Source organism: Neovison vison, chromosome 4 (assembly GCF_020171115.1).
Source record: "Neovison vison isolate M4711 chromosome 4, ASM_NN_V1, whole genome shotgun sequence".
NCBI classification, from domain to species: Eukaryota; Metazoa; Chordata; class Mammalia; order Carnivora; family Mustelidae; genus Neogale; species Neogale vison.
In genome coordinates, this window is record NC_058094.1 from 74,103,085 (window position 1) to 74,112,631 (window position 9,547).

General features: G+C 47.7%; 1 protein-coding gene across 2 annotated transcripts in view; it reads right to left on the reverse strand.

Annotated features, from left to right (window-relative positions):
* The window catches only part of CHD7 (chromodomain helicase DNA binding protein 7), a 188,987-nt gene extending 182,057 nt beyond the window's left edge, over positions 1–6,930 (reverse strand). For both annotated transcript variants that reach the window (XM_044245545.1, XM_044245544.1), the window contains exon 1: positions 6,659–6,930. The gene's annotated coding sequence lies outside the window, so the exon portion shown is untranslated. The remainder of the gene's footprint in view (positions 1–6,658) is intronic.
* Positions 6,931–9,547: the final 2,617 nt, after the last annotated feature.

The window sequence follows — 9,547 nt, forward strand, 5'->3', positions numbered from 1 at the left end:
CTATATAATCCCCTTTTTATAATAATTGAACAAAGTGGCTTTTAAGATAATTTACACAGCAAAGTTATACATCATCCACTAAAAGACAGGTAGGGATCCTAATGTAGGATGGTATTTTCTCCACAGCTACGTAAGTACTATATCATTTCCACCACACCCATGTACAACTGCAAGCAGCTCCTAAAACACAATTAACTCCCCTCACTGAGCGCAGTGCGACCCACGGGCTATCTGCTGGGAACCTGAGCACCTTGGTCAGTAGGTAACTAGCAAGAGAAAGCCACCACCACAACGTGGAGATGCAGAAGAACAAAATGTGGCCAAGTCTGCTTACCATAGGCTTGTTATCAGTCTGTGATGAGCAAATTCATCCCAGTGCTACATCTCAGCCAAGTAACAAAGCGCCATGTTTTAGGCAAATAACAATGGTTTCTTCTCTTCTCTTCCCGCTGCATCTCACGGATCTTTACCAGCACTCCGTGGTGGACTCGCCATGCACCACTTTTTGAGGAAGCTCGCAGATCATTTCGGGAAAGTTTTGGAATGCCACTAGCAATGGAAAGAAAGCTGAGCAAGGGCATCATGGTCCGTTACCTGCTACCTCAGTCATAGGCTGTAAGAGCAGACCAGCATGGTCCTCAGATGTGGTCCTCATGGGGTGCTCCCTGTCACAGTGAACAACACCACCAGCCAGCCGGCTGGCTGAACAGTGTGTATATGTATGTATACATGTATATTTTCCCTGACACCTTCTGGTCCCTGAGAGGAAATCTCTCCTCCAAGTCCTAGCCATCAAACCTCCTGAGTACTTTTCACGCAAGTCCATTGTTCTCCATCCTCACAGTCACCAAATTCGTCCAAACCATTATTATTTCCCCATCAAATGGAGCACAGCAACAGCAGGCTGGATGCGGCCCCTAACCTATTCTCCCTCTGCTGCCTTACGCATTAATCCAATCTTCTTCAGAAAATAAATCCGTCCCTGTCAACCACTGCTTAACACTCATTAGTAGCTCTGTAACTTTTTTTCAAATCCCAAATTCAGTATTCCATGGGCCCTACCCACGCTGGCCTCCACCTGTCTCTTGATTCGCATGTAGTGGTTCTCGGTAGAGTAGTGGCTCTCAGTAGACCTCAAACACACTACCTCCCTCTAAGTTAGCTAACGCTACCCTCATTTTCTAGCATCACTTAGATGGCAGGGCTACAACCACTTCCTAAGGGCTGAAAACCCACACAGCTAGATGGGCCCCCATCTAGCTCTCACTCCTCCCAGTACCCACTGCACAGCACCTAGGACAGTGCAGTTGCTCTATTCATGTTTTGTCTGGGTCTACCACGTCTTCTTGTGGCACCACTGTTTTCCCAATACAGCACCCTTCACCTGAAAAGTAACCAATAAGTAAGTACCTGAATGGATGAACAAGAAAACAGACAAACCAGGAAAACTGATTGTGGTCCAAAGTCACTTGCCACTAGAGCAAAGGCTGACACCTACAGCACTTTAGGGGCTAAAAGGGCCACTAAAGAAAGTGTCACCTCACATAACTGAACAAATCCAAGGACCAATCGGCCTTTTACTACCAAGTTATGCTTCTGTATTACTATTCTACATTATTTTTTAACAGAACCCTCTAAAAATACTTCACTGGGAAAACAATCATATTTCTAGTCACCTAACATTAGTTAAAAGGTACAGAAATCTAGTTATGATAATGAATACAAGATTCTTAAATGAAAACAGTAATCAAATCTTGGAATAATTATCTCTGCGTTTTTCTAGACAGATAATCGTAGTTTTAAAAAACAAAAAGCAAAAAACCTCCAAATCATTACACAGTACAGACAAATAAATTTTTACAGGCTTCAGAACACCTTTAAGAGGGGTGCTAAATTCTGAAGCCAAAGGTGATTTTGATCAAAACCTAAGAGGTAGAGCTAGATTCTTCCAGACCCAGCTCAGTCATCCAAAAAACAAACAAACAAACAAACAAACCTAGTACCTCCCCTACACTGGCACCAAGCTGGGCACCAAGCAGACAACCATGACCAAGACAGCCCTGCACCACTGGGTGACCAGCCAGAGGCAACTCATTTAATTAATCTCTCTGGGCTTTAGTTTCTTAATCTGTAAAATGAGAAAGTTAGGTTAGCTCTCTAAGGTCCTCAACTCTCTAAATATCCAAAGATTCACTAATGATCACAAGATAAATTCCTATTTGACAGTATCATGACGATTTTCTACTTCATTATTTTTATCAGAGAGGTGTGGTTTCATTTAAGAATTTTAATATATTGATAAAAGTAAAATATAAAAGAGCAGCAGTAGCATTTTTAATTACCTTCCCAGCTCCTAACTCCCACCATAATCAGCTATGGACTTCTGCCTGCCATAATTGCAAACCAACCTGAAATACAACATGACATCTTTTTATTTCTTGTAGAAAAATTAAGTGATCACTTACTCCCAATTTCTTTTATACTTTAACATCATCCATCATCTTTGAATATCAAAGGGTTGTTTTTTAAGAAGCAATGCAAAATAATAAAGATTCCTAGGAAAAAAAGGAAAATTTTATCACCCAAATAAAGCAATAATGGCTTTAGAACCCTGATAAGATATTATACTAAACTCAAAATTTCTAGTGACATAAAAAAGAATAGCTTTTTTTAAAAGATACAAAAACACGTCCATAAAGAATGGACAAGACAACGAAAGAGTCACACAGGGCCAATGTGTTCCTGACATCATCTCGAGATCATCCAAAATGTTCCTTCGCCATCTTTTTTTTTTTTTTTTTTAGTGAATTTAGCTATGTGACCTATATCTATTTCAGTGCACATTTGTTTATATCTAGAAACCATCTGAATACTGAAAGTAAATCAGTTTATTACAAAGCTGAAGCTTTAAGGGCCATTTTTTGTAGTCACACACTTTACTCAGCCCTGACTAAGCATTTTTATTCTTGCAATGCCTTATTTATAGATGTTTATAGGATGGCCATGGTGTCTGCTATCAAATCCAAAAAGCCATATATGGATTATAAAGGATGAAAGATAACTACCTCCAAAGTTAACCTTAAAAGTTAAATGTGAGTATCTGGTTACCTGAAGAACTCTCTCTCCCACTAGACAGTAAACTCTCTGAGGGAAAGTCCTCCCTCTTTTTTGTCAGTTATGCACCAAAAGGCTGAGGATCACTGAAACAAGAGTAAATAAATGGACGGTGACTTTATCGCAAGCAAACTTTCTTAAGCACAGGGAATAAAATGTTGCAAGCCTAGGTCTGAAATAACTACTCTAACTTGGCACTTAGATTGCTCTTATGGGTCACACAACTCATACACTGAAGCACTCAATTGTATTCTGTCACAGATGAAGAACGCTTTTTCTTTTGACCTAATTGCTTAAAAACCATACTATAAATATTACATTATTGACTGTGTTTGTATGAAAAAAAAAGTTGTAACATTTCTTTGATATATTATTATAAATGTAATCCTCCCAATATTCATTTTAATTCAATAAAAGAAAGATTCATGGAGTTTGGGAACTAGTTTGGGAACTAGTCCTCTAAGTCCCACTGGTTAAAAACTAAACCAAGTACAGATGAAGTTCTATTTTAAAACTAAGTTAGTAGATGCATTTTAAACTTGACTTCTGTATTTTAAACTTGGGGGAAAGGAGTTATCTTTTCCTCAAAGAAGAAAATAATGTTTGAGTTTTTAAACCATCACCATCATGTATGATACACAACCTGTATCATTCTTCTGTCCTGACTTCCATGTCAAGACATAGAAAAGGGAGTAATTTTTTAAATTAACTTTAAAATACACCTATTGATTAAACCAATATAACTAGAGTTTGGAATTCCCATTCCAGTCTATATTATTATTATTCATTTCTTACCTAAAAGTTCATTTGAATCTTGAAAAACCTAGAATTCCTCAGGCTTCAATTTACTGGCTTGCACAGAGGAAGAAAAAAAAATAGAACATATCAAGAGAACATAAATTATAAAATACACAGCACTGGAAAATAATTCTTAAGTGTCATGGTTAGGAAATTCACCTGTTACAAGCCTCACAAAAATCCATTATTCCCTTTATCAGGTCATCCAAGAGGGGAGAATGCCATATTTTCACTAGTGGCAAAATAAGAAAATTTGGTTCCTAAAATTTACTGCAAGTCCCTATACATTTTCAAATTCTGTTTACTTTGTAACTTTTTTCTACAGTACAGATTTTCCAGGGAAAATAAAGTTTTCGTGAGCAAATCTGGAAGACATAAAATGTCTCCTACTTATTATCACCTAGAAAGGCAAACCGAGTACTGCTCCGTGCCCCTAGCATCTAGCTTTCAGCCTCTTTATTATCATTGTCAATGAATGGGCCCCAGTCAAATGAAAGCTGCCATTTTAGGGTAAAGACTGGAGGGCTTCTGTTGTGCAACAGCAAGACAAAAACACTCCGCGACAGATGTACTCTGGGGGCTGGGAGACGGATTCAACTTCATAAAATCACTGCTCAAGTTATTTCTGAAATAAGAATTACCTAGTACTCACACATTACTACAATCTAAATAGAATTATAACTGGGATAAATAAGGTTCCCATGCTGTTAAGGTCCCAGTCACTAAGATATGTTTGTCATCGTTAGAATGGATCTGTGAGGAAATAAAGAGAACTATTTTTTTTCCTATTGGATTATTACGTATAGTGAGTACTCCCCCCTCTCGTTATTGGGAGAGAATTGGGGGAAAAATACACGCAACCTCTTCGAAAGGTAATGCCCACTGCAAAGACGGCTTAAATTAATATCTTTAGAAAATAAAAATCAGGGCCTTCACATAAGTCCTTTTAAAATAAATTAAAATATTCAACATACCCCAGCAATCGAGCCCAGAGGATGGACATATTTCAAGATAAGTTATTTAAATCGATTGCTAGATAATATACAATGGGAAACTAAAAAGTATACTTAGCGAGTAGAGAGCTGGATAGTGTATCTAATTCTAGCAATTCAAAAGGAAACTCTCCATGTGGGTTGCTACTTTTCTTTTGTCCATTGTCTGTTCAGAAGAGGGGGAAAAAAACTAGTTTAAAATCGAGGCGTGAACAGTCTCTAAAAGTGACCTCCGGGAAAACCGTCCGACCCATAGCAGGAGCACTCCCCGCGCCGCCCGCTCTACGGGGGCGCTCACAAAGCGGGCGGCCGGCCGGGAGTTTGGGGTGCGCTCCCACGGCGCGGGGCTCCTCGAGGCAGAGCCATCCGGAGAAAGGCGGCTCGGTAATGATGGCTGCTCGGGGCCGGCGGCTCCTTCCCCGGAGCCTCTCGACCCCCCCCAACCCCCGCCCGGGATCCGCCGCCCTCCCCACCCCCCCGGGCCGCGCTCGCCCCGCGCGGACGCAGCCGCACCGCAGCTCACCGGGTGCCCGAGCCCCCGTACCCCCGGTGAGCCCAGTCCCCGGTGCGAACCAAACAAACAACGCGTCCCCCGCCGCCCTCCTTCCTCTCCCCGCTGACCGCTTGGCCTCCAGCCACCTCGGCCGTTCACGCTCCGAACCGCGGATCTCTGAGGGGGCAGAGCGCACCCGAGCCACCTCGGGGGCCACCTGGTGACCCCCCCCCGCCCGGCGCTGACCCCCGGCGGGGTCGGGGGTGGGGGAGCCGAATTGCCGCGGAGGGTTAAAGTCGCTATTATGCAGTCGCCGCCGCCGGCCCGGCCAGCTCGGCAAGGTGGGGTCCCCTCCTCGCCGCGCCTCCCCGCGCTCGCCCCGGCCCCGCTCCCTTTCTTCTCCTCCTCGCGCATTTGGGAGCTGCCGGGGAGCCCCGAGAACCCCCGGCTCCGGGCTCGCAACTCCGCGCCCGCGGCCGGCACGGGTTGGGGTCCGGATGCCCCCAGCGCCGCGTGTTCGCGCCGCCCCCGCCCCACGCGGCGCCCCGCGCACTTTCCCCGCCGCCGACCCACCTCGCCCGGTGGCCGTCCCCGCGCGGGCCGGCGCCGCCGCGCCAGGAGGGACGCACTTTGTTCGCGCCGGTGCGGCCGCCGCTCCCGGCGAGCGCGGCGTGGTCGGTCCGGAGCGGGGGGCGGGGGCGGGAGGCGGGGGTCGCCGCCGTCCCCGAGCCGCCGCCGCCGCCGCTCAGCCGCCCCGCGCCCGCGCGCCCATCGCCCACTCGCACTTGAGTTGGAGCCCAACTTTTCCTCCTTCCTTTTTCTTTCGAAGGGAGCCGGCAACTCGTGCTCGGCGCCGGCGGGAGGAAACGCGCTCGCGCTCCCCCGCGCGCAGACACGCTCCCTCCTGTCCCCCGTCCCCCCCCCACGCCGGCAGCACAACAAAAAGCCATTTACATGCGAGGAAGTGACCCTCGGCCGGACCGCGCGCCCCCGCCGCCGCCGGCCCCGCGGACGCAGGCAAAAGTTGGGGCGCCGGGCGGCGCTCGGGACGCGGGTTCGGGCCCCGCGGGCGGCGACGCCGGCGACACGGCACGGGCGGCGCTGCGCTCCTGCGCCGGCCCGGGCCCCCGCCCGCCCTCGCCCCTCGCCCCGCACACGCCCAACTCCTCGCTTCCAACTCCTCCCGCGGCCCCGGCCCCGGCCCGAAGCGATTTCCTGCCGCCGCCCCTCCCGGAGGCGCCCGGCGAACTCTCGCACTCACCGGGTCGGTCGGTAGGGCTCCTCCGCTGTCCTGTGCCGAGGGGAAAACAAAACGCAGAACGGGCTCCGGAGTTGGCTCGGCGGCCACGGCCAGGGGTCTAATCCACGGGCGCGGAGTTGGCCGGGGGCGAACGGGGCTCTGGCGAGTTTCAGGGTCTCCGGTTCCCCGGGCCGCCTCCTCAGCGGCGCTCCTTTGTGTAATTTCACTCGATTCAAGTTTAATCCGATAGTTCCCGAGCACGAGCGCGTCCGCACTACCACGGCTCAACCCCCGCGCCGCCGCCGCCGCCGCCGCCGCCGCCGCCGCCACCGCTGCCGCCGCCGCCGCCGCCGCCGCCGCCGCGGCCCCAGCACGCCAGCGCCTGCGCGCGCCCGGCACGCCGCGCGCGCTCGAGGCCGCGGGGCCGCGCGCGCCCGCCGGCAGCTCCCTCCGCGCCGCGCCCGCGCGCCGCCACCTGACGTCAGGCGCGCCTGGCATAATTTATGCAAGAATTCGGCCGGGGTGGCGGAGGCCGAGGGAGAGGCCGAGAGAAAAGGGGCGGCGCGGGGCTGCGGGGCGGCGGGCTGCGGAGGGCGGGCCGGGCGCCACTTCCCTTCCCGAGGCGGGCGCCGGCGCTGCGGGCGGTTCTCCCCGCCGGCCGGTGCGCGGCCGCCGCGCAGCCCGTCTGGCAACGGCTCCTCCGAGCGCTCGGCCGCCGCGCGGCAGCGCCCCGGGCGCGGGCTGGAGAGGGTGCCACGTTTCCCCGCGCGGCACCTTCCCGGAGTCAGGGCGCGCCGCCCCGGGGCAGGAAGCGGCGGCTGGGAGCCCGCAGCGGTCCTCCTGGCCACAGCGAGGGGTTTCCAACGGTACGCGGACGGCAGCGGCTCGAGGGCTTTGGACGTCTCTTCTGTAATTATCCTTCAACTTGAAATTATTTTCCCACATGAAATTATTCAGAATGGGCACGTACCATGTCAACTAGATTTATCCTGCCTCTCCACGCTGCTTTTCCTACCTCCTCGTTGACAGGACGGCCGGATCCACTACTAAATCAAAAAAGTTTAACTAGATGGCGTTGATTTTGTTGAATTTGTTACCATGCCAAAAAAGGGAGAGAGAGGGCAATCGTTATGAAACAAAGAAATAGGTTGTGTGCCCATTATTAAACGTGTCAGGACTAGAATGTTTTCATCATTCTTTGGCAAAAATTGGCACTTTTATATGATCTCCTAACCTTTAATGTCCACACCTCTTCTTCTCTTTCTCCTCCCGGTACAAAAGGAAGAGTAAACCTGAAGAAAATTTTCCTTTATTAATTTTCCTTTCAGGAGACAAATCTACAAACATTTACGAAGCACTTTCTGCGTGCAAGTTACTGAGCAATTATTATTCTTTTAAACGCTCAACAATTGTACTCTTTAAGGTGATGTTATTAGGTTGAAGATGACATTTATTGTTGTCTCAAGGAAGGGACTTTTGTCAACCAAAGAGAGTCCTGAAATAGATATAGAGTAAAGCAACTTGCTATTATTAGACTCCAAAATAAACTGAGAAAATTGCAAAACTATGCAAAACACACATTTCCATTCACCACCTGTAGTGCTAAGACTAATCACAATATTTCTACTTGCTCAAAAGATTAATCAAAACCAGTTTGCTGCATAACAACTAGAACTACTCAATAATTTTGATTATAGGGATTTAACCACTCAAACATTTATTTTTCTGTTATCAGTAATAATTTTCTAAAGAGTTGTTCCATTTATTAAGACGCATTGGTTTTGTCTTTCTTTTGTCATTTGAGTGGTGTTTTAAAAGAGATAAATGTTTCATTCAAGGGATTTACAGATAAAATGCAGAAATAAGATTGACACTACAGAAAATTCTGACATGAAAATATTAGAAAACACTAAAATCAACTTCTCCCTGTTTTAGAGCCGCATATCATAAACCAAGAATCAGAATTCTGAAGTTAGGTTTACATTTCCATTACATTTCCCTTATATCTCTCAATGAAATCTGGGGGATGCTTTGGTGTATATGTTTTGTGTTTGAGAGAGAGGTTAAAGACAATACAATGTCTACAAAGAAATCACTAGTGCCTTGCTATATCAGAGGACATAAAAGTGACATAAAAGGAACTATTTCTTATCTTTTGCAGTATACCCCCGCTCACTGTCAGATGTAAATATGTTTCAAGGCTAATTCTGAGCAAAAACCAAACAAAACAAAAATGACATCTGCATATAATGAAAGTGTATTAGTTAATCTTTAATCAGCAAATAGTACTAAATGACTATGAAGCGGTACCCTTTTGCCCTTGTAATTTAACTAGAAAGGTAGGACATTTTTCTTGAAACACAAGAAATGGCAAGGTAGTAAAGCCAAAGCTTAAAGTGGGGGGAAAAAAAAAAAACAGCTGTATGGCCCCTTCCTGATTTATTCTTTCTCCTTACCCCAACCCCCGTCCTGACAACCATGATGGAGAAGACTAAGTTTTTAGAAGTTGCATGACTGCAGAGTTTTACGGGCCTTGAAAAACAGGGAGCTTCTGGGGCAAACTCTAGGCAGCTCTGGCCTACTGAAGTCGTTAACCCCTACCACCACCACCGCCCCCCCGTCCCCACTACCCTTTAGCTTCAATTGTCTTCTCTCCATTTGCTGCACTGTTGAAGTTCTCCCAATGAGAATCATTTGAATTCACAAGCGTTCCCTTTAAATGTGCAAATAGCTTAAGGAGCGGTAAGGAGCTTGTGGTCATTCACAGACGATTGTAAATTAGGTCAATGGGTCATTTTCCTCCCAACACCTAGCTGAAACTAACAAATTTAGAGATCCATTTATTCATTCAACACGGTGCCTATGCGATTCCAGGCATTGTTCTAGGCACTGAAGATGTGGTTGGGAACA